Source organism: Dufourea novaeangliae, unplaced genomic scaffold (genome assembly GCF_001272555.1).
Source record: "Dufourea novaeangliae isolate 0120121106 unplaced genomic scaffold, ASM127255v1 scaffold80, whole genome shotgun sequence".
Lineage (NCBI taxonomy): Eukaryota > Metazoa > Arthropoda > Insecta > Hymenoptera > Halictidae > Dufourea > Dufourea novaeangliae.
In genome coordinates, this window is record NW_015373962.1 from 280,862 (window position 1) to 307,971 (window position 27,110).

Sequence of the window (27,110 nt, forward strand, 5' to 3'; positions counted from 1 at the left end):
AAAAGGATGCATATCCATTATAATTATATCATAGATGGGATCGGTATCGATAGTTCTATAATGTAGAGCTATCAATGTCTGTTTTATAGAAAATTAAATACCATTGGAAGCGTTACAAAATTAATCGAGTCTTCCGTATTTTTGTATTTTCTGCAGTACTAGACCAGAAATAAATCCCGTCGCTAGCAATGATTCGTGCTCTTTTTAAAATTTATTCATGCGAAAATTTCAGAGTATAGCGAAAGCGATAGCTGCTTTCGTCTCCTTCTTGAAGATGACTCGCCTTTGACAAGTCCTGCGTACCCTACGGCGTGAAAAAGGGCTCCGTCACTGTCGATTGATATTCTAAAGTAAGACGGGGAAGGAGCGTCTAAGAATGTGTTACAGCTCGCTGAACATTGTTATTTTCGCGAAACTTACCGGTACCGGTTATGTAAATTGTTAACGAGTTTTACCGTTAAATTAAAGTCAACCTTTCGTGAAACATTACACAAGAAGGGCATATCATGTTTACGTTAAAATTTCTACTATACGGGGTGTTAATATAAATGTGGATAGGTTGGTGTCAGAAATCTGTTTTTTTATAATTTTGCAGAACGCCTCAAGTTACTAACTATGCTGTATTAAGTTTGGGCGGAAATTCATATTTGGGGGACGAAAACAGATTTTGTATGGATACAGGTTTTAACAACATTTAAAGTGTTGCTTTACTTTCAAACATTTTCTACCCTTTACTTGAACGCTATTGCCTGCTGATGTAATGTGATTATCCTTTTTCATCTTTTCGGTCTCATTGACTACTATATAAGTCATTAATAGACAGCGAATGTCTATGCAAATTTACAGTTTTGTACATTAATATAAAAAAAATAAAATTGCACAGAAATTTCGTTTCTATATTATGGGTTTTAATTTGTTAATAATGGTGCATAAATATTACTAAATTTTACTGGAATTCTGATTTTGCTACGTTATACAAGCCAGAGGACGCTATAAATGCATAAATATCCCCAGTCTAGTCATTAACGACCAAGTTCAGTTTATATTACGATGTTTTAAGGTAGTTGGATTTTGGATTAAAGTTTGTGTCGTATACAAAATTAATTGAACGCCATGGTCTTGTTTTAAATCCTGGCGCAGAGATTCTAAAATCTAAATATCTTTAAATAACCTAGTGGCTAATGTTTAAACAATAGATTCATTCTGTGTTACAAATCGTTATATTCAGAAACATTTATCGAACACATCTGCTTTCGAACACGATTGATTAACGTGTCGGTCGATTATTCACTTTTTCAGTTTGTAAGAAATGAACTTACTCGAGCTAATTGTAAGTAATGATCAAAGACAGGTGAACGAAATAGTTGTACTTTAACGTTTACATGCATACACTTTATCGAGTATTTACAACTGAACATTATTCTAAATTACAATTGAATGTTGATTCTGCACTTTAAATTTAAATGTTACCGTTATTTCATAGAAACCAAGGAAGTAAATAACACATAAGTATATTTAAAGCTTCTGAAACTTTCTGCTAAATCATAGATTTACACGAAGGAAATTATAATAACGGTCTCCTAGCATAATGAAAAATGCTGCAGCCAAATTGTTTTCGACTTTATATAAACACCACGCGCCGTGCAGTTAGGTCTGATATTTAATATAGAAATTTATGAGCCCATTCTAAACACGTTCTGTCAGAAATACAGAGATATTGCAAAACGAACGTCAAGATGTGCTTCCTTGCAGAGCTTTCATGTTTCAGATTTTCTTCTCAAGAAAAATTGAAAACATTATATGTATATTCGATATACACTACCGGCCAAAAGTATGGGATCAGGTCTAATAATTGAAGAAAGAGAAAAATATTGTTCTACAAAGATTTGATAAAAGTAATGTGCTGGAACTGATTGGAAATGATTTGTGTATCCACTGATTCCGTAAATAGTAAGTAGTAAATGTATATAGTAAAAGTACTATGTTAATCATAAACTGTAGTCCCATGCTTTTGGCCGGTAACGTATGATCTTTCTCAGACATTCCGAGAAATGTTTTAAAATATATTATACACGTTCGAGAAAACACTTGAGATCTTTACGAACACGCGAGATAGTTGCACGAAACTTTGCTAATATTGTGATGGAATTTTAAATTCGTTGACCAATCCCTGGCCTATATCACAGTCCTCAGTATATTAGGTTAGATGGAATGTTTTGCCGTTTCCGTGCACGTTCATTGGACGATACGTTGTAATATGTTTACCTTCTTCTTTAATTTGAAATATGATCACCGTCAGTTTGTATGAATTATGCTCCACTTTTCTAGTAATATATCAATTCCTTTTGCACAGAAACCTCCCTTTCAGCATAAACATCGCTTGAAGAAACAAGATAACATTCCGGCAAACCTAATATCATTCATCGTAACACAAAAGGGCGACCCTGTCTAAAGAAAAGGAACCCGAGGTTCTGTAGCTTTCTCACGGTTCCAAGCAGATCGATTATGGGAACGTGTGACATAGATCACGCCAAGTCCTTGCGTGCGGAGAAAATCCGTTCGGCACTGAATTTTCGCCTCCCAACTGAACAATGAGGACTGGTCTCACAGCCCCTATTCAGGGGAAACACGCTTAGGACTTAACAGAAGGAAAGGTCGTAAAATTCTCCGAACAGTCTAATCGATTGCATAGTCTAAGACAGCCATAATCAGAGAATAGAACTCTGTATTAAATAGACACCAATAATCTGACTGAATTGGAACCTTTTTTTTTTTGTATGTGACGTCGGAAAGTCCTCAACGCGCTTGCCTTAGTGCAGTACTGTTCAGCAACCACATTCCCCAGCCATAATTCCTCCCGAACCATAGACGACTTTTCTTCTCCGAATTTATATGTGGTGTGACAATAAAGTTTCGAAAATAATGAATGTATGTAGACTGTCTACATTGTTGCCACTTTGACAGGAACAAAATTATTCTGGAAACCTTATTGTCACCTGGTAATATTGCCAGTAGTAAGTATTAAGTATTAAAACAGACACCAGAAATGTTACGATTAATGAATCCGAGGCTGGAATACGGGAGTACAGTCTCAAGGGGACTACTTTGAAAGCGATGGCCTCACATCTGTTTAATTTACACAATGAAATTTTCAAATGAATTATTCTCGAAACATTATTATCACACTTCATGGTATATTGCATAATTGAAGGCTACAGTCTCATGTGCATTTAATTGTCACAGTGAAATCTTTAATTGCATTATTCTCAAAACTTTATTGTCATGCCTCGTAATGTAACGCGGATGTTGAAACGGATACCAGAAAGTGAGTACCAGAAATGTTAACGACCAATGAATCCGAAGATATAATCAAGTATAAAACATTGAATTACTTCTTTGCACCCCAAAGCACCCCTTTGCTTTTGATATATTTTTATCCCTGGACATTGCTTTATATATTTCTTGAAAAATTAGGTGCTAAGAGGTGCTAAAACTACAGTTCTGTTCAAAAGTATCTCCTCACTTGTGCACTAGTGAAAAATTATTGAGATTCAATGTTCCATAACTCTGTTAATATTCGTTAGAATTTATTTAAACCGACGACAAATTAAAGCTTAAACCTTCTACTTTTTCACTCTTTCATTCGATTTTAATTAACACGGTGCCTAAGAGTTAACATCTTCCCTTATAAAGAGGGCTTTCAAATTGTAAAATTTTGTTCATATTTGAGAACGGATGTTCTTCATAGACAACAGTGTTCGGAATTTTACATGTATTTCAGAAATAACGATTCTTAGCCTTCAAAACAAGTCAAACTGCATCCAAAACGGATGTTTTTTAACGAAGTTATAGTCATTTAGAGAAACGCAGACCATTGAACGGTGCCATTCACGAAAGACATGGAACCATAAAGAGGCAAGCGTTTCTGTAAATTGCCATAACTTCGTTAAAAAAACATCTGTTGTGGATGCAGGTTAGCTTGTTATGAAGGCAAAAGATCGTATGATAATCGTATATTGTATGGTTGATCTGATGATGGGGTAACTGAGGTGTGGATGATAGATCGATGAAGGACAGATATATCATAAGCAAGAAATACTGTCTGATGAAGAATCTTGCACAGCATTTTCTGACGAAAATTAATTCTATTATATATTGCAAATAAAAAATATTCTTAAAATATATATTATTTTATATATTATATACCATAAATCAGAATGTTTATGATCGTAGATACAATCGAGCCGCGTGCATCCATTGCTGTCAGTTGATTGTTAACCTATTAAGTAAATTTCGTCTGTCAATTCTTGACGATTGAAGTTTTTAGTATGTTACTAATTTTATTAGGACTGGGGTTCGTTGATGACCTTCTATTGTCTAATATGTATATACATATAGATACCTTACTGTACACAAAACATTTGAAAAATATAGGTTGCCTTTAATTAAAAGACTGCATCTTTGTTAAACAACATAGTTCTTCGTTGAGGTTCGGTTTATTTTAAAGACAAACAATCAAAAAAATATTGTTTGCACTCCGTAGCACTTGACGAACATCAAGGAAAAGTACAGTTTGTCACACTCCTATTGAAGGGTGAATTTTGCCCTCTAGACAACCATTTTGATAAAATTGATTTAAAGAACGAAAAACTAGAAAGTTCAAACTTTAAAACGGTTTTTGTTTCATCAACTTTTGATGAATAGTAACAAAGTTATGAGATTTTGAAAATTGAGTAAATTTTAAAATAGCTTTGGCCACCTTTTCGGGTCAAGTACTCCACTGTGCGTCGTGTCACGTGAAGAACCATAACGTTTTCGTGCCAATAAAGGCAATTATCCGATCGTAGTCCCGATCCACAGGGATAGTCCTCTCCGCAATGAAAGGAAAACGGCCGGTTTAACCGTTCAAAAAACTCGGAACTTCCGGCAGGTTTTAGCCGGGCAGCAAATAGGAGAGCATTCGTTGGAGCCTGACCCGGTACGAAATTTTATTTCAGTGGGAAGAACACCTCTCGGTTACGCCTCGTTTTCCATGGCGGATGGCGCAGAGGAAGTCGTCGAATCGCTGGATAGGGAAGTAAGGGTTGGGGCAGGAACTCGAGAATCTTGAGAGAAACACGACGCGGCCGCGGCGTCTCCGCGGTGGGCGAGCGAAACGGCGAACTTTCACCCTCTGAATTCCTCGTTTGTGCAATTCAGCCGCGTAATCTAATGAGCAAACGTCGAGACTCGCCGCGCGTCCGGGTCCCGGAAATTGAAGTATACATTATAAAACCCCGCGTTTTCTATGCAGTTTGCACACCACCTTCATAAAACCAGGTCGCGCATTCCTCGAAAGTCGCCCCGCTTAAATATACATAGAGGACCGGCTAGCGCACACCGCGAATGCCGTGCTCCCCTTAACCGTTCGTTTCTTTGCCCGTAATTTCACGGGAATCTGATATTAATCTTAATCGTTGACGCACGTTTATTACGGTCTCGTTTGGTTTTGGGATGCGGCGGAGCATACGGCATAGCGGTGATACCACAGGGTTCGCTGAAGTATAAACGAGCTCCCGCACATTGTTATCAGGGTGAAAGTTTTCCTATGTGCGCGGATTGCAATATGGCGGCCCACGAACTTCCGTGTTTAATTAAAAAAAGTTCTTCGGTACGACGGAAATTTGTACACTGTTTGGCCAAAGTGTACGAGGTCGGTTTACGGAAAGAACGAAGTGTCAAGGTGTTATTCGAGAAAGATTTAACCGAAATAATACATAAAGATTTTGTACATTAGGAGGATATCCCGAGAAGGTCCGCATGTTCTCCCTACGTTCTCGTTAAGATTTTGAAATGTCGTAGGAAAGTCCAATTTACACAGTGTAACGTCCTGAGTATGTTCTGTGTCAATCATTCTCAGAACATTTTCCGAATGTGTCAAAGTAACATTCTCTGTTTTGGAGACGCTTACAGAGTTTTTAACAACGCTATGGTAATGTCTTAAAAGGCGTATAAGAACCGTTTCCCAAATGTTTAAAACTACGGTTAGATTTTATTCTGTGTAAAGTGAATTCCTGGCGTTTCTGCACTTTTTGTTAGTAGAAGTCAGGTTAGGTTGGCTCGCGTTTAATAAATAAAACATTTACTTTTCTGCGATTTCCGAACTTAGTAGATGGTAGATTAAGTTAGTTCCTGTTAACAAATAATATTCGATTTCTTATAAGGAATTAGAATTAAATATCTGAAGGGTATGATCCCTGTGTACATTGTGTTCATTTTTATTTTCAAAGCAAAATACTGATTCTGTGTTGGTTAGGGACAGTTTAAAAAGATCATTTTATCAGGGCAAATTAATGATTGTGTATTGAATTAGAGACAGTTTAAGAAAAAAGTGTTTTTTCAAATTTCTTGAGGTTTCCGCACAAAAACACTAATGTCGTTACCAATGAAAGTGTTCTAATTACGAGTCATTACCATACCATAGGAGGATCTTACAACGTATTAATAATATTACATAACTATTTTTTCCACTCCTATTTGTAATACACATTTCATCGTTATGCTGAAACGCACATCAAGGCAATAAAACTATACTATCAGTAAAACTGAATTGCATTTAAGCGTTACTGACAAATATCCTTCCTAATTAGGATATTACAACACCACCTCTGAGCGACCTCCCATTACATTTGATTTCGATTCAGCCGTCCTTTATGAACGGACAAAAGGCGCAAGGGATGATTAAGAAAATTCACATTCCAAGCAGACCATTCCCCGTCTCATCATTGCAGTGTTCGTTCCTTTGATACGTACAGATTGACTAATTTTATTAGGACTGGGGTTCGTTGATGACCTTCTATTGTCTAATATGTATATACATATAGATACCTTACTGTACACAAAACATTTGAAAAATATAGGTTGCCTTTAATTAAAAGACTGCATCTTTGTTAAACAACATAGTTCTTCGTTGAGGTTCGGTTTATTTTAAAGACAAACAATCAAAAAAATATTGTTTGCACTCCGTAGCACTTGACGAACATCAAGGAAAAGTACAGTTTGTCACACTCCTATTGAAGGGTGAATTTTGCCCTCTAGACAACCATTTTGATAAAATTGATTTAAAGAACGAAAAACTAGAAAGTTCAAACTTTAAAACGGTTTTTGTTTCATCAACTTTTGATGAATAGTAACAAAGTTATGAGATTTTGAAAATTGAGTAAATTTTAAAATAGCTTTGGCCACCTTTTCGGGTCAAGTACTCCACTGTGCGTCGTGTCACGTGAAGAACCATAACGTTTTCGTGCCAATAAAGGCAATTATCCGATCGTAGTCCCGATCCACAGGGATAGTCCTCTCCGCAATGAAAGGAAAACGGCCGGTTTAACCGTTCAAAAAACTCGGAACTTCCGGCAGGTTTTAGCCGGGCAGCAAATAGGAGAGCATTCGTTGGAGCCTGACCCGGTACGAAATTTTATTTCAGTGGGAAGAACACCTCTCGGTTACGCCTCGTTTTCCATGGCGGATGGCGCAGAGGAAGTCGTCGAATCGCTGGATAGGGAAGTAAGGGTTGGGGCAGGAACTCGAGAATCTTGAGAGAAACACGACGCGGCCGCGGCGTCTCCGCGGTGGGCGAGCGAAACGGCGAACTTTCACCCTCTGAATTCCTCGTTTGTGCAATTCAGCCGCGTAATCTAATGAGCAAACGTCGAGACTCGCCGCGCGTCCGGGTCCCGGAAATTGAAGTATACATTATAAAACCCCGCGTTTTCTATGCAGTTTGCACACCACCTTCATAAAACCAGGTCGCGCATTCCTCGAAAGTCGCCCCGCTTAAATATACATAGAGGACCGGCTAGCGCACACCGCGAATGCCGTGCTCCCCTTAACCGTTCGTTTCTTTGCCCGTAATTTCACGGGAATCTGATATTAATCTTAATCGTTGACGCACGTTTATTACGGTCTCGTTTGGTTTTGGGATGCGGCGGAGCATACGGCATAGCGGTGATACCACAGGGTTCGCTGAAGTATAAACGAGCTCCCGCACATTGTTATCAGGGTGAAAGTTTTCCTATGTGCGCGGATTGCAATATGGCGGCCCACGAACTTCCGTGTTTAATTAAAAAAAGTTCTTCGGTACGACGGAAATTTGTACACTGTTTGGCCAAAGTGTACGAGGTCGGTTTACGGAAAGAACGAAGTGTCAAGGTGTTATTCGAGAAAGATTTAACCGAAATAATACATAAAGATTTTGTACATTAGGAGGATATCCCGAGAAGGTCCGCATGTTCTCCCTACGTTCTCGTTAAGATTTTGAAATGTCGTAGGAAAGTCCAATTTACACAGTGTAACGTCCTGAGTATGTTCTGTGTCAATCATTCTCAGAACATTTTCCGAATGTGTCAAAGTAACATTCTCTGTTTTGGAGACGCTTACAGAGTTTTTAACAACGCTATGGTAATGTCTTAAAAGGCGTATAAGAACCGTTTCCCAAATGTTTAAAACTACGGTTAGATTTTATTCTGTGTAAAGTGAATTCCTGGCGTTTCTGCACTTTTTGTTAGTAGAAGTCAGGTTAGGTTGGCTCGCGTTTAATAAATAAAACATTTACTTTTCTGCGATTTCCGAACTTAGTAGATGGTAGATTAAGTTAGTTCCTGTTAACAAATAATATTCGATTTCTTATAAGGAATTAGAATTAAATATCTGAAGGGTATGATCCCTGTGTACATTGTGTTCATTTTTATTTTCAAAGCAAAATACTGATTCTGTGTTGGTTAGGGACAGTTTAAAAAGATCATTTTATCAGGGCAAATTAATGATTGTGTATTGAATTAGAGACAGTTTAAGAAAAAAGTGTTTTTTCAAATTTCTTGAGGTTTCCGCACAAAAACACTAATGTCGTTACCAATGAAAGTGTTCTAATTACGAGTCATTACCATACCATAGGAGGATCTTACAACGTATTAATAATATTACATAACTATTTTTTCCACTCCTATTTGTAATACACATTTCATCGTTATGCTGAAACGCACATCAAGGCAATAAAACTATACTATCAGTAAAACTGAATTGCATTTAAGCGTTACTGACAAATATCCTTCCTAATTAGGATATTACAACACCACCTCTGAGCGACCTCCCATTACATTTGATTTCGATTCAGCCGTCCTTTATGAACGGACAAAAGGCGCAAGGGATGATTAAGAAAATTCACATTCCAAGCAGACCATTCCCCGTCTCATCATTGCAGTGTTCGTTCCTTTGATACGTACAGATTGAAATAACAGCGATTACCCGGGGCTCTTTGAATCATCACACTGACATTACGGCACAATTCGCTGGCGCCGATTTCCGCTATTGTCGTGTTCCCGGCGAATTTATCTCCTCGAATCTCTCGAACGTGCTTTGTGAATCGTTCGCGTACACTCTTAAGTTTCACCATTTGTGGATGTTGCTGGCATGATAGACGGCGAACGAAACGAGGGAAGATGAGGGCTTAGCGTTCCCGCCCACGATAATTCCGCCAAAAACCGAGAAGATTTACGGTTGACAGTTGAATTTCTCTTTAGAATTTTAGCGATTACAATCCATGGTTACTGTCGTCCGCGGCCACCTACCCAGCCGTTCGAAGAAACCAATTTCAACTAATAATTAATCATCCTTTTAATGAGGATTAATTGATTTCACGAATTTTCTGACCGAGGGAGATCTAACTTTTGAAACTTCATTATCCTCGAGAGACCACGGGAAATTCATATTCCTCTTGGTTGGAATTATTTCCATTAGTGGGCGTGAATATTAATAATATCGAACATTAAAATCTAAAATGTATAGTGATGGTCCGAAACCAAAACGAAACTAGGATTTCCTTATTTTCAAAGACGTGTAAGAATGTTAACAATGTTATCTCAAAATAATATAAACATATAGAGCATTTTACTTTTCGACTTCAATGCTTTTGGTGTCTTCAAGCTGAACGTACTCTCAAAGAGTCCCGATGTATCTTCATATATTTTCCTGACAGATGTGAAATTTTGTAGCTTAAAAGATTTTCGAAGAAGATTCAACTTGAAAAATTAACTTGTAAGATATGATAAGCTTGCCAGTTGATTAAATTCTTTAATGAAATTCCCAGTTCAAATTTAGTTCGGATTTAATTAATTTAGTTCTAGATCTAATTTAGTTCTAGATATCCATTATACGTATGATTCTTATTATGCGCTGAAATTGGTTTTGAGAATTCACTTCACTCGAATACATGCCAGAACGGCATAAAGTGTAAATTACGAATAAATAAATAAAGTAAAAGAAAAATTTTCGAGGTATCTCTAAATCGATGTCAAATTTCATGTTCCAGGAGTGGACGGACTACAACCTCCAATGGAACGAATCTGAGTACGGGGGAGTGAAGGATCTCCGAATTACACCGAACAAGCTTTGGAAACCAGACATTCTCATGTACAACAGGTAATTCAATCTGGTTACATTCGCGCGAGGAATGCGATTTCGCGCAACAAATCGATAAACATAATAAACACGCGCATACGTCAAATTGAATTCGAATCACTGAATAAATTCGTCGTTGTTAAACGGAACGATTCGTCTAGCAGATATAAATTTGCTCAATAGAATGCTAAAACCATTAAATTAAACCGCGCCTCGGAGGATCGATCACATTTAAAATAAACGAATAATCGTTTAAAATTATGAGCGGTACGCGTGTTGCCCATTTATCCGCGGAACTCGAAAGAAACAAGTTCGCGCGGTTTAAAACGTTTCCGAAAAGGAATTTCGATAAATTTCATTGCGAACACACTGCCAGGAACGAGTCAAAATGCATCGCAAAACTAATTGCCATTTCACGGTGATGTTAAATTCTTCGATCGTTCTATACAGAATGAAACTTTTAAACCTTGAATTATTTTGCACCGGCTGAACGTATTTTCGATCGTTTTAAACGTCAAACAACGGTAACGAAAACACCTTTTAAATATCGTGTATCACAAATTGCTCAATTCTGTTGCGACCCAAACATACGTCCCCTTTAAATATTTATGGGACCATTACTTGCGCACCAGAGTATGTTTATGAGTAGCGTATCATATTTCTCCGTCACCGAAAACGTGGGTAAAGTATAAATAAGTAACTATGTAATACGCTGGTGATCTACACACTAATGATAGTTTTTTAAAATGATTTGTAAAGACAGAAATGATAGAATTTTTTTAACTCTCTTAATAATTTTGGTGACTTGAGAGTAAAACAAAAAATGAAGCTTTTTCTATTATTGTATGTCACGTATGTACTTCTATATGCTATAAATACATACAATTTACAATCCAGTGCTTAAAATAACACATGAACATAAATAGATCCATTCTAAATACTCAAAAATTATAATATTTTTTGCAAAATGAGTTGTTTTTAAAACTCTGTAATGCAAGCTTTCCAGAGCTTTGGAAAAAGTTACACAAGTAAATGTATAGAAAGGAACACGTTTCTAGTAAGTACACAAGACTAAGGTATTGATTTGTAGAAATTGAACGTGTAATTTCATCTTTTATATTAATTTTCGATACAATAAAACGAATGGTAGAAGAATCTGTAAAAAGAGAAGTAACAGATATTATAAGAGAAAATAAAAAAAAAGATTGTAGGAACTTGCAGCTAACTTTTGAATCTTTGCATATTTTTGAAATCTGCAATAATCGAATCGTTTACTAATATTTCATGTCACTAATATACAGGGTGGTCCACGCAACTTGTTCACCCTGAATATCTTCTAAAGTATGTATTGTACGAAATCATTTTTTATAGAAAAGTTTATGGTTTGGAGAGATACATTATGTAATGTATATATTTTTTTTGAAAGTGGAGGCGTTTCGGAGATGTTGTTTCTGTGGACATACCTAATGCATTCGTCATATTTTGTGTCCAAACACTAATAAAAACTTATTAAATGAAACCTTAAATAATCATATTAAAAGAGCTCAGCAATAGTCGATTCTTGTTTACGTTTTTTCCTTAATTGATACTAAATATTGAGAACGCTGATCATTAGGCTGCGAATGTTATGCATTCCTAGCTCACACGAATAGATAAAGCAAAATAAAATAAATATATCAATAAAGTGTAATGAAACATTTAGGTTCTCTTTTGCTTAATAAAATTCTTAATGAATCGAAGAAAATTCTGTATGACGATAATTCTTGAAATTTCACTTCCGAAAACGTGATTTCATAAACACCCGAACAATATCTTGAACGTAATTAATGACTACACAATGAAATTACCATTGGACACTGAAAAAATGTTGACGAGTTTTATTCTAAAAGAGTGGACTAATAATAATTTTAATTATAATTTAATATTAATTGGATGAAATACATAATGATTCTTTTATAACATGTGTACTTTCAATAAGAATTTTCATTCTAAGGAAAAAGCTTTCCAAACTTATTATTTATGGAATATGTTAATTAATTGTACAATCGATATAACAGATTCTCCAAGCGGTCCACAGATGTTTTTCATGATGTTTGTAACGATTATTCCTTTGATTGTTGAATGTCTCTTGTTTTCAAGAATTCAATTTCAATTTTTTAATAATAGGACACACTCAATCGCGTAAAATTTTGTCCTAAACAACAATTCGTGTGTTACATTGATATAAATGCGTAATGAATTAACGTAGTAAATGTTTATAATTTCCACGAAACCATGACGATAATATCGTCTGTAGAAAGCCCATCGAATCTTTCGGCACGGACCCAATATTTCACTTTCTCTTCGAATATAAATCACCGGTCGATTCTTCAATCGTAGCATCAAATGAAGCTGTGTCGGCCTTCCGATATTCCATCTGTTACAGATCGCGAAACTGTAGAACCATGAAACATCGAACAGGGATATTCGACGTGAGCAAAATCCTCACGCTGAGTATTTTTGAGCGCACATGCACGCGCTACAAGGGAACCAACGGATTTGAGCTAATTCGTGGTACATGCAATACACGCTTGTTCGTAATCCGATGCATTCCACCCAACAATTATACCGGGCCGCACCACCGCGGATGTTAAACTGTCGAAGTTTAAAGCTCGTGTTCGAATTCGGTTCATCAATATTTCACCGGGTAGTCGTTATCCGAATTAACTACGGGCCATCGATGGCGGAAGTTTCGCGGCGGAAACGTCCACTTTGTCGCGATGTCGCAGTATGTGAACTGGCCCGTTCGAAAAGACGAACGAAACGAACGAGAAGAGATAACATTAAAACCAGCACGAAAGAAAAGATGATTAAAAGTAAAAACGTACGTGAAAGGACCGCGTTAAAAAAAAAAACAACAAAAATAAAAATCAACCGGGATCGAGACCGAAGAATAAAACAAAATGAAGAAATTAAACGATCGAGGGATAAGCGACGCTCGTAGAAGCCATGAAGAGAGGAATTAAAATTTTGAGAATGTTTCAGACACCCACAGCGGCTAATGTTATGTCGTCGATGCGTAAATCGTAATACGTACGTTCATTTTCTTTTTTCACATGACGTTTTTCTGATTGCGAGATTATTGATTTGAAACTTCCCAGGGTACGTAAACATTATCCCAGTATTGCTTCGCATCTTAAACCATATATTATACATTTATCCAGTACGTATACTTGTATATTTTTACATTTCATTTTGTTTCTGTATATAGTTACACATTACAAATAGATGTACATGTATATACATATTATTCCCACAGAATATTTCGATCCTAGCCGTAGATCACAGTACTCGTCGCGAGTCGCCCGGCCCACGGTCGTGCGGATCGTTCTCAAAACACACGTACATGTAACACAAGCATGCTTTGCCGTGCATTTTCCTTTCACGATTTAATGAGAACACTCGACACAGCTGGTCGGCTCGCGTGCGGTTCGTTAATACATCTTCTACATGAATTGCGAAAACGCAGAAACATTAATTGCATATACATAAGTCATGGCCATTTTTATCCAAGAGCTAAGTGAAGACCGCGGCGTTACGTTCGACGATTCGCCTTTGGTATTCGAATGAAATGAAACAGCGATCTCGTGAAATCTGGAATTCTAATGTTTCGAATTTTATTTTTGTAAATGATAACTTGCAATTAAAATAACATCGTTTATGGTCGTGATGGAAGTTTCGGCTTGAGAAGTCTGTAATGTTTATTAACAGATGAAAAACGATTGGATAGATTAGATATTTCACTGATATTGTTTATTTTTTACAATACTCCTAGTTATACAGTCTTGTAATCATTCTTGACGTTTTTAACTGGATACCATAAAATGGTAAGAATCATTGGATTACTGTATACTAATAATGGTAAAAATTATGTGTTTCAAGTATCGCAACGAATGATTTTTAGGGCAGTCTTCAATTTCAATCGATACATTCATCGATGATAAAAACATTGAAATTTCTGACTTAAGACTTTGTTAAAACCAGTAAAATATTCTGTATTGTTCTTTCGAAAATGTCGTACAATACGTACACGTTAAACGCACGAGAGTAAAGTTGCATAAAATCAATAGAAAGAATTTCAGCCCCGTCGATATTTCTGTTAGAAATTAATCAGCGAAGATTTACAAGACAGCGTCGTTGTTCTATCAATGCAACACTATCAAAGGAATCATAAATATTTTCAAACATCAATCTCAATTGCCGAAAAAGTACGTCTCTTGTAGTCCTCTCGTCGTCAGCAACACGTGCTAATATAATACACGTTCAATATACTCGATTTCTAGTTGTTTCTTTCCAAAACAAAATGACTTCTTAAAATTGGTTAAACGTACAACTCATGCACACACGTCTAAAAATTATCAATTCCTTTATACCGAACGACCATCTGTTAAAAATCTTCGATGATATTTCTCAACGTATCGTTAACCATAATCCAAACACCGTGAGAAATTTTTGATTAAACAGATATAACTGTTCCATCGTTCTACCGAAATAGACATACAGACTGAAAAACAGAAATTCCATCGTCACGTATACCTCTCGTAGCAAGGAGGCGACTCCTCGACGATCAACGCTGCGACATACTCCGCCCCTTGATCCCACACAGCCTATCGATAATATAGTTATAGGTTCATATTAATAGGCTGCAACAGTGTACGCGAGTGCGCTGCGGGGAAGCAGGACGTGGAACGTCTTCCGTGCGTACTCCACGTTCCGCTCCGCCCGCTGAAGTAATACGCCCGCCGCCACCACCGCTGCCAACCGAGCCTTTTCGTCGTCGTCGGGATCGAGCCGTCACGTTAAATGCAACCGCCAATTCCATCGAATAATTATGTATTCCCAGTGAGTCCCCGCGTCCCGTATTACCGGTCGCGTCAGCCGCCGCGGATCCCGGATCCGACCGCTGAATAATAGATTAACGAGCGAGCGACGGTTTTAAGCCGCTGCGATCTGACGGACATGAGACGGTTCCTTGGTGAACGGACCGGTTCGAAAACTGGCTTCACTTTGAAATATTTACAAGGCGTACCACTTCGGCTGATACAGTGGGCTGACATAATGGACAGTCAGAGAACACGACCAGTTGGAAGATTCTAGAGATAGGGGAATCCGTGGAAGGACCTCCAAGCTTGATCGATACGATATCGTTCCGATAAATTACTTTTCGATTGAAAAATTCACTTGTATTCATCTGGTACCACCAACTCATTCCATTTTTTGGGCGATTTTGTGACACTTTCTGCGTTTTTGTGGATCATGGTCAATCTCGTTGGTCGATACTTTTGGATAAAAGTCTCCAAATGAATTAGGATTGTTGTATTTCGCTCTGTAGAATTTTCTATCCTTTCGATGATATCTTATTGTGGTTCTTCAGACATGTTCAGTTAGTTACATGTGAAATGTTATCTTTAAACTAAATTGTCTTGATTCCTGGGAAATAAGAACTACGGATTCGCTACCATGGTGTTTGTTCTACTTAAAACGGATTAATGTTTTTTATGAAGACGGAGATAAATACGAGTAGTCGATTCATCTTCCTTTAGAAAGTCTCTTTCGAATCATTATATATTTATTTATACAAGAATCATGTGCACGATGTCAAAGCTAACTGAAATTAGAAGCTAAACTCCACTTTTTGTAGTTAATTATGCTCACAATCAGTGCAATCTATAATACGTATGAAACAACAGATGAAATCACATTTAAATCACAGCGAATCAAATAGAAAGAATACCACTATCAAATATTGATACAAAGGATATCAGACAATATACCATTTCAAATATCATGTCTTTATGCAATCTCTGTTACAACATCGCACGTTCTTCTAAACAAAAAATAATTTCATCGCACGACATACCCTTCGCACGATGACTTCTCGGAGAGAACATACTCTCAAACCTTGGAAAATTTGCAGAAATACGTATTTCAAGTGGTAAACTCTTGGTATATTAACCAAGATACAAGAGCCTAAAAAAAAGCTGAGTGATTACCGTCTTAACGAGCAAACTTTCACGCTATTCTAAACGAGCAACGATTAAAATATGATACTGCCGAGGCTCGAGTCCCGCGAGTCGAACCCGAATATTAACCGTTAAATTCAATTTAACGTAACTGTTAATGGCGCGCTTGGGAAGACATCGGGCCCGACCTCGTTCAGCTTCCTCCGACCCGGTTTATCTCGGAATCACTTAATTCCCGTAATCGCGTTGATCCTCTGAATTCCGGGAAACTCCCTCGAACCTTGATAACTCGCAGGAAATCCGGAAAACTGTACGTACCCACGGTGCCACGCTGCCCTGGGGGTAACTTGCAAAAAAGGAGAACGCAGACGCAAGGGCAGCACGTTGTTAGAAGGCAACGGGAGAGTAATGGCGGGATCAGATGGCCCCGGAAAGACAAAGGTGGGAAGGAGGGGCAGGGAACACGCTGAATCCTCTTTCAACGACAACTAACAACTGACCAAGTTGGTCAACCGGGGAGGCTAACGAGACCCAGCGAATTCCATGCGAATGTGTCTCCCAGTAAAGCAGTTAATTCAAGTCTCCTGGAGGAACTTCGCTCGATTGGGCATTACTTGGAGACAAATCACCCGATAAATTACCAGACTGATCGAACAATATTAAGAGTTCTAATTTCACTTTCGATACCGTTTGATGTTCAATTGTCATTGTAACATAGGTACCGATTCTTAACACTTTCGCTACCGGTTGGTGTTTCGCCAGTACGATGATGAAATACGGACACCAGCAAGCCGCGAACGTGTACTCGATAAAAAGATTCCGCGCTGATTCAATGCCGAATTTCGTTTGGTATACAAGATGAGTCACCTAAGACAAGCCACCTGAATAACTTCTACAATTTAGGAGATACGAAGAATTTTTGAAGCAATAGCTGTTTGTTTTATAGGCGAGCCAGTATGCGATGAACAAAATTTGTTTATCAGCGGAAGTGCTTCGAAGATTTCTAGGTCATCTTCACTTTTTTAACTGGAACCATAACACCTACAATTATAGACCTTCTCAAAACGATTTCAATGACCATACTCATTGAAGGTTAGCCAAACAGCTTTTTTATTTCAAACATTTCTTCGCAACCAAAATTGTGGAAGTTATTCAAAATTGTGTTAGGTGACAGCCTGTATAACGGAATTTATCGTTTTTGTTACATTGGGATATTTGTATCGAATAATTAAATACTTTTACGCGCGGATTATGTGGTTATTCTTGCAATCCTGAAGAACTTTTGTTTATTTCTTTTCGTAATGTGAACATATGTGATTGAGTATGTTTAACCAACGAAAAGAAATAAACATGATTTCTGTTTAAATATTGTTAGTAATTACATGGTTTATACTTTGTAATATTTGAAGATAATTTGAATTATTTCATTTAACAGTTTTAAGTGAACATTACATGTGATCTGTTCATCCAAGGTGGTATTTGTATAACGGTATCAGTAAAAGGTATATTTACGTTGCAATCCGTAATTCAGTATCTAATCGGAAAGTTAATATAAATGGAACTCTTACTTGACTTACGAAAGCTACAGAATTTGCAGAGAAACAAAGGCGAACGTGTACGAGAAGAATATATGTCTAAGAAATGAACATCCGCGTTCCAATAATAAAGAAATAATTGCAATTGAAATGATAAGATGCACCTGAACTTTTGAGCATAATACAGAAAGCAGAAATGAATCCTAGAATTATAGAGAATTATAATTAATAATTCTATACTATTAACTATTCAGAAAATAAATAATTCGTTAGTGCTAGATATTGGAAGATCTGAATACATGTATATTGACATTTAAATTAAATAGATAGAATCGACTTAAGACACATTTGCTTTGACAATACAATTTTGTAAACTTCTTGATACTACATGAAGATCAAAATTGTTTAAAAACAAGATGCCGTGGATCGTTAGTTTTATTTACCATTTGTCAAAACTTCACCATACCGTTTCATAAAGTAGAAAATTCGGTTACATTTCCTTTTCAACGATTTCATACATCTATTACAGAATAACAATTTTCATTTATTACACTATTCCCAGGATATTATATGGAAAAATAGGAAAGCCCACATCAATAGTTAAGGAATGTTTTCATCTTGAAAGAAACGAAACTGTCGGACAACAAAAATTACCCGATACTTCTCTTGAGCTCCTTTATAAACCTGCAAAGATTCCAAAAAAAATGTTCAAAAACACTTTTAGTGGACGAAAAGTAGAACTACTAGAATAGCAAGGTTAATCAAGTTTGGATCTCGCAATGTCAACGGAACTTTCGTGAACGCCGAATTGATTCTTCGTCTTTCAACAGATATTGGAATCCGTTTGTAATGGATACTCATTGTTTCAGCTGCAGGGCACGGCAATATACTATTGTGAGCTATTTGGTTCTATCGTTTGAAAGCCAACTGAACTAGAATTTCTAATGTACTGAATCGTAGACGGTTCCTATTCAGTATCAAGTTTTAAGGAATGATTTACGAGACTGTATTTGCATTGCCAATGACGTACGAAGTTTCCGATTGTAATTGTTTATGTAATTCTAAACGTATCACACGAAAACAAACTCGTTCTCTAACAATGAATTGGAGAATAAAGGATGTCGTTTCAATTTGTAGATTTGGTGAACCTTGAGTTCATGATAAAAATTTAAACGCACTAATTATACATGCTAGAAGTGTTTGTGATAATGATTGGAAAGAATTTTGGTGATTCCTCGGTATAATGGTGAAATATATAATACATCGTTTACCAGTTGAATACAGCAGAAAAAGTTTGTATTGCGTTTTGTAAAAGTTTTGTAAAAACCTTCTTCACTTGCCCGATAATTTCATGAAAATGCGTTGACACTATACGTGGCATTGATTATTTTATTTAACAAGTTGCTTATTCGTGCTTGTGACGGCCATATCAATAATAACAGCCTTGCTTTTCATATTAATAAAAGCTTTGCTTTTTAATAATTCGTTATCGTACGTCCTATTCTCTTTTAAAAAAACTTCTCTGTAACACGAACATGTTCATGGCAAACAGAATAAAATGTTTATAGCTGGTGGTCATAAAAAGTAAGATAGAAAATCAACTTCTAGAATTTGTCAATTTATCTGCGTTTGGCGTACTAGCGAAATCTCGTATTGGAAATCATTTAATCCATAGTCACTAAACCACTCGACCAGCGTTAACACATTTCGCATCAGTTTAATTTTTACTTCGTAAAAGTCGCTTTAGTCGAACACACACTCAATATTTTAATATAGAGTTATTACAAAAACAATCAGAAAAAGGAGACATCTACGTTTTATGAAAAACACATAAAAAACACGCAATTTTACATTACCGATAATTAAACAATAATCTGAGGTACAGAAGCGCTGTCCAATCTTCTTGTACAGAATATTATATAAAAAGAAAACTGAATTTATTTATGACCACTAATTATTACTTAAGTAAACAATATAGCGGAGCAAGGAGTTACACTTATGAACTTTAATCATTCTTTTTTTTTTAGAAACACCTTTTTTTATTAACTTTATGTGTCAGTGTTTAAGTATGTTCATTTCTAAAAATAAAAAGTTGAACTTGATTATATAATACGGTTTTCTCATTTAAAATGCTAAATTTCTACAAGTGACAGCGACATTTAAAATTCCTTTGAAAAATACCAAAAAACTACCGTAGTACTTTTTTGGGTATAGAACATATTCAAAGAGTGCTACAATGAAATTTTGAAAAAAGTTTGTTCCATATAAGAACCACTCTAACATGCAGAAAGATCACGCGTTGAGAAAGCGTTCCAATGTAGGGCACATTGGGTAGGGCGCCCTGAAGATCTCGAACCGAACGAAAATAACATCTGAAGATTCGCCCATTTAGCAACAGACTGGAGCTACATGTACCCCGGGGAACAGTTACCACGAGTAGTTCTGCCAAAGGAAAAGGTGTTTCCCGCGAAACCGTAAAGCGAATCCCGAGCATCTTGCTCCGAGGGTACTTTTAGGCGGTACTACTGAATTTAAGCTGCTATAACCTGGAGGTTAAAGCCTCGGGACTGGCGTGCAGCCCGTAAAATCCGTTTCGTCCGAACACCTTCGCGGATCCACGTAACCCACTCCGTACCACGACGTCCACGACACGGCCGTCGATCAGCCGGCTACTTATGAAATCTTTAACAGCTGAATCGAAAATCAACACCGGTTTCCATTAAATTTACCACCGACAGGAACCATACCAATACCACGCCAGGACTTTAAAAAGGCGGTAAAAACTTGCATCAAGCAAAAACAGAACCGCAAGTAGAGCTCTGAGAAAGCAAAATAATTGAGTAGCTTTACAGACGATTTCTGCAAAGAATCCATTCCACATTGTGGGAAGAACGTTTAATAGGACACATCAAGTCATTCGAAATAGAGTAGTAATAGGCAACACGAGAATTACGGATGAATTCCTTCTAATGAAATAATAATATAAAAAAAATCCATCCACATCACTGCAACACGTGCCAATGACGCTTAACTGCTGAACACGTACAGTACCGGCATAATGTATATACCTATCCTTTAGGTTTTTCGGGTATAATTTCGTTCAGAGTGTATTTATTGTACAATTAAAAAATATTCCTTACTGTCCATTGGAGTGTCTGAATTAAACGCTAATGAATTTTCGAAAATGGTCTCAAATATGTTCATAAGTGATGTTGTGTTATTATACATATACAGACTTAATCTACTGGTGTATATATTTTTCATTAGTGTTCGTTCTCGATATTTTCAATATGAATAAATACAGCTTTCAGTAAATGGTATTCAAGCTGACATTGTTCTAAGTAGAACGCTATTTCGGATATGTGAACATTCTTTCTGAAAAAAGACTCCTTGCGATATATGAAACTGGTCTCTTCTCGTGCACGCGCGCGTCCGAATTCCAGTCAAACGAAAACGATAATCGAATTTAATCGAACGGTGTCAAATTCAATTCACCACAAAACTCACAGGGAGCACGTTGTTGTTTGGGAAACGTTATACAACGTTAACATAACGAGGTACACTCGATGTTTGATCAAGTGAATTTCACTGGCCATATTTGTCGAGGTAAACTTCGTTCCTGCCTACCTTCCCATAGGAAAATGTTACAGGATTATGTTGCAAATTTTGTTATTTCACCCCGTTAGCTTTGACAATATTTGTTCAATTCCTTCCAGCACACGTTGTAATGTTACGTTCAACCCAACTACGTCATTATTGGACAATGAAACATACTTTTAGTACGTATTTCAAGAAACGTTAATTAACAGTTTTATTAGTTTCAATCCAAAATACTCATCTCGGATATATTAACGTGCAGAGCAAACATGTGAATAATGTGTCCGTGCGTGTACTTTTTCTATTGTATTCTTTTGGTTTGGTTTGCCTTTGTTGGTGAAATGTTTCACCTGCTTTCACTGTTCAGAAAGTTGTAACTTACTATTGTTTAAGTTAAAGTGGACATAAATCAAATTGAATTAAAGCCACATACACACATACCTATCATTGGATTATTATATAAGTAAAGTAATTAATCGACAAATTTCTATAACGAAAAAAAACCGTAATTACTAATGGCATTACTATGACATTTGTTTGGAGACAAATTGACACAAAGTTTGGGTTTAATTGCACGCCAATTGAAATATATTCTATGATACAGTTTTATATCTTACAATAACACGAAATGTTTACCGAACTTTAGTAACTAAACAAATTCTAATGAACGTTTAAGTGTGAAGGAACTTTAAACCACTGATTTTTGGGGAGTTATGAATCCAGTAATGTATAAGTAGATGCAATATCGGCATTAAACAGAATTAAATAATATAAAGAAATAAATCTATTTTATATTCACGTACACATAGATAAAATAGTTTCGCATTGAAATTGATTTTCAGTATAATTCGTTTCAATTATACCAAAACTATACAGTAATGGATCTCACGATTAGTCAAATACAAGCGATAGAAACGCAATTTCTTTAATTGTACGTATAATATAGAATACAATGTTTACTACAGTACCTGCTCTTAAACCTAGTCCCAAAGATCGGTCATTCCTGTAACACATTCTAAAATAATAACTTTACAGTGACCAGATACTACAATTGATGGGCTCATAACACAAACGACCCTTGTCAATTATTGTTTTTGTTCCAGACGAGTGAAATCATACTCTGGCGCCATTAAGAATCTCAAAAATCGATAAATTACCTTTTCAGAGTAAATCGGGACACAGGTAATTTTGTACAGTAATAAGGTCACCATGTTCGGAATCTCGGTTCAGACTATTAAAATTTCTTGTTCTCACAGAAACCAAACCATTCGACGAAGGTCCTTTTTCTTACGAGTCGCTTAATTCCACTCGCTACCACAAAATCCTAAAACTGCAAATAAAACCTACGCCATCACAATTTTACCTCATCAAAGATGCTCCCTATTGTTGACATCGACCAGCCCAGACACCTCGTCCAGTTCAAATCCGACAGAAAAGTCGCATAAAATTTTCGATTCGATCCTGATCCGGTCTGTAAGTCCAACGCGGGAGGGTTAAAGTTGTGTCTTTCTAACGTCGATTCGGTCACAAGTTAACGGATCGGTCCCGCGCCATTGCAGCGCATTCATGAATTCGTCATAATCGCGTTACACGGTGTTCCACCGGTAATCACTCAGCTTAATCGGCTTAAGGACGCGCCGGGGTTGTAGTCGCTAGTCGCAGCGGCGAAACGTAGATCGCTCGGTCCAACTTGGATCCAGTCTGGTCGGCGTCCGGTTAGCTACCCAACTGGTTGTTCTCTGAGCGTTACGCGGAACCACCGATAAACTCCCCGCACCCTATCCCCCATCTCTCGAACTTCTATTAATCACGATGCTGCTCGAGCTGGAAATTCGTTCGACACGACGCGACGATGGCGAGCACGGTTGGCAGCGGGTGGCGGCTGTAATTATGTGAATAATTAATAGCGATGCGACGTCGGGCCACCCCGTTACTGCGGGCCACCGCAGCACCGGGCCCGGCACCCGCCCCCTCCAAACACGCGCAACACGTAGGAACATCTCTCGGCATACTTGCCGAAATACCCGACGAACAGGGACACTCCAGCGACCCCGCGATCATGCTGGACCGAGCCACGAGTCTCCGTCTGATCGCGGGACACACACGATCGGATTGACATGCAACACGAACGCCGATCCGAAGATATGCGGATCGGGGCATCCACAGCGGATCGAAGTCAGCTCGTTCTGTGGGAAAATCTTGTGGAGGAGGGGCTTTAGCGATCCAGTTTGTCGCGTTACTGTGGTTTGATTGTTCTTGTCGTTGAATTGGATACTTTGGTAGAGTTACTGGTTAAACCCGAGGCGGTTGAATGGACACACAACACGTCGATGGTGTGTCGACAACGTGGCGATCAGTCACTACCACACATTCACTACCTTGAGATCAACGAACAATGCCGCACACTGTGGTGGTTGGTTCAAGAAGAAATTGCTCCAAACATGTTTATCTAACCAACTGATGGAGGAGTTCAAATAGTTCAAGCTGAGTTTGCTCACAGTGAGACGTTCGAACTGTAATGGACGGCTCCCAAACAGTCTGGGTATATTTTGATCTCCAAATAGTCCGATGATGCTGCAAATTCTAAACAACCTGATGAAATTGCGAACTCCAAATTGTTGAGTCGCTGTGAACTTGCTGAACAATGATGAAACGCTCCAAACTTCAAGCCGCGAACCTCGATCAAGTGACTTCAGGTGTTAGGGTATCGAAAGGTTTATAATCAGTTACTTACGTGTCGCGTTTGAAACATCATCAGACTGTTTGGAGTTTGAAACGTCAGCAGACTGGTTGGAAGTGACCGTTCTTTTCAAACGTCACACCATTATCAGATGCAGTTTAAACTGTTCAGACTCCTCGTCGGATATTTAAACACGTCTGAACGGTTTAATTACCCACCACTAGCTGTGTGATCGGCGATTACCACCTTTTTTAGAAAAATATCCTAAGGACAAAGTTGAATGGTTCAATAGGGCTCACACGATACCAACAAAATTTTGTTTTTATGTAATTCTTTTTAGAGATATCATGGTCACTTTCATTATTATTAAATGGAATCACCCTTTTTTAATCACCTACAATGATAGTTCCTTTCATTAGGAATTCAGTGACTATTATTATTCAAGATCATTCAAGGTCACGGAAAAAAGGGTGGTTCCATTTACAAAAATGTAGGTAACCTTGATATATCTAAGAAAAATGACATAGAAACAAAGAATTTTCTGGCATCGTGTGAGTCCCATTGAACCATTCAACTCTGTCCTTAAGACATTTGGCGTATCTTTAAAAATAACATAGATATTTATATACAGGGTGTTCGACAACTAGTGGGAAAAAATTTAAGGGGTGATTCTTTGAGGCAAAATAAGACGAAAATCAAGAATAATGAAATTGCGAAAATGCTTCGTTTGTTAGTTATAAGCGTTTAAAAATTGACCCCCCGCCCCTCATCAGGGGCGTACAGTCACTTTAAAGACTCAACGACGTGCAGGAAAAGTCGGTAGAACAGCTGTTTAGTTACCCCGTAGAAGATGTCGATAACTTGTGCCCGCGGTATTTGAGTCGAATCCACCTGTATCGCATTAACTCTGGTTACTCGATAAAATTCGCAAGAAATGTAAATATCTTCTTACGAATATTATCGAGTAGAGAGGATTAATGCCCCCTCTAGTTGTCACGTATCACAATTGTCCTGTCCACGAGTATCCATGAAATTAATCCGCACACGCACGTACACCACAGAAGTCCGCGAAAAGTGTCCACTCACACTGAGCCATTGTCCCGTCCGCGAAAAATGTCCATACACACTGCGCGATTGTCCCGACCGCGAAAAATGTTCACACACTGCGCGATTAAGTAGACCCGCGAGCTGTTCCTCCGTTGGGTTTAACACTCTATAGGTTACACAAAACTAACACTCAAAATAATTAATTTAAAACTATTTAACACTAACTTTTATACTAATTTTTAACACGATATAATTAATAAAACCTACAATATTTAATAAAACCTGCAATAATGAATAAAACCTACAATATTTATTAAAACCTGCAATAATGAATAAAATCTACAATATTTAATAAAACTTGCAATAATTAATAAAATCTACAATACTTAATAAAACCTACAATAATTAATAAAACTTACAATAATTAATTTGCACTATTTATAACGACGACATACGCGACACTACTAAATAATCACTACGTAATCGCTAAATAAACTAAAACTTAGTTTTCCGAAGATGAACTCTATTTGCTCGTAGAATGCAAAGGGCACCGTTCGGAAAGGACGACTGATATTGTTGAACTGATCCTCCCTCGTTAGGATCGATGTGGCGTCATAGGTCGATCCCCACTCTTTCATGGTCAATACTTTTTGGGAAAGAAAAACTGCATGGGAAAGCGTCTTGGAGGTCGCGTTTCTTTTCGTATATTCTTAGAGCAACATCTGTATTTTTTTCTCATACACCACTCGGGGCCTCGAGGACACTTGGCCTCGATGCCGAGGGTGTGCGAGTCTGGACATTATAAAACTGTCTCTTGTCTTCTGCAGGACGACCAATTCTCAACATTCGACGACATATTCAATATTTCAGGAATAAACAGCGGCGCGCTCCGTTTCAGGTAGCAAGCCGCCTTCGTCGGTCGACCGTAAGCGGCTGGTGTCATTCATACCTGAATGACTTTCCATTTAGGGGGTGACTGTGCAGACGAGCTTGTCCTCCGTCGCGGGGTGCCGAACGATGTTTTTAAACGAGTGCATGCGTTAATTGCTTATCGTTCGTAGCTTCGCTCGATAGGATAATATCTTTATTCCTGAAATATTGAGTATTGACTGACTGTATGTTTTATGTGCATTGCATATTTTATTACCACTTCGATCTTACACCAAGTGTTTGAGGTTCTTGTTTCCGCAAAAAAGTAATATGCAATTAACATGGATCATAGAAAACGTATAATGATATTAGAATGAAACTAAGATGAAATTTGCCGCACCTTCATTACGATGCATGAAGAAACTAAGAAACTAAAATAAATAAAATTGTTAAACACATACATTCGGTGTAATATGAACCATTTCTAACATGGAATTGGAATTCGAGGTTGAAAGTTCTTTTTACAAGTTAATGTCTAGAGGGACGGCCGAAAACACAATAGGCAAGGTCTTCGTCGATGGCAGTAAGACGTTACAGGAAATCGGCGGGTGGTCGTCCTGCAGAAGACAAGAGACAGTTTTATAATGTCCAGACGCGCGCTCCCTCGGCATCGTGGCCAAGTAGCCTCGAGGCCCGGAGTGGTGTATGAGAAAAAAATACAGATGTTGCTCTAAGAATATACGAAAAGAAACGCGACCTCCAAGACACTTTCCCATGCAGTTTTCCCTTCCCAAAAAGTATTGACCATGAAAGAGTGGGGATCAACCTATTACGCCACATCTATCCTAACGAGGGAGGAGGATCAGTTCAACAATATCAGTCGGCCTTTCTGAACGGTGCCCTTTGCATTCTACGAGCAAATAGAGTTCATGTTCGGAAAACTAAGTT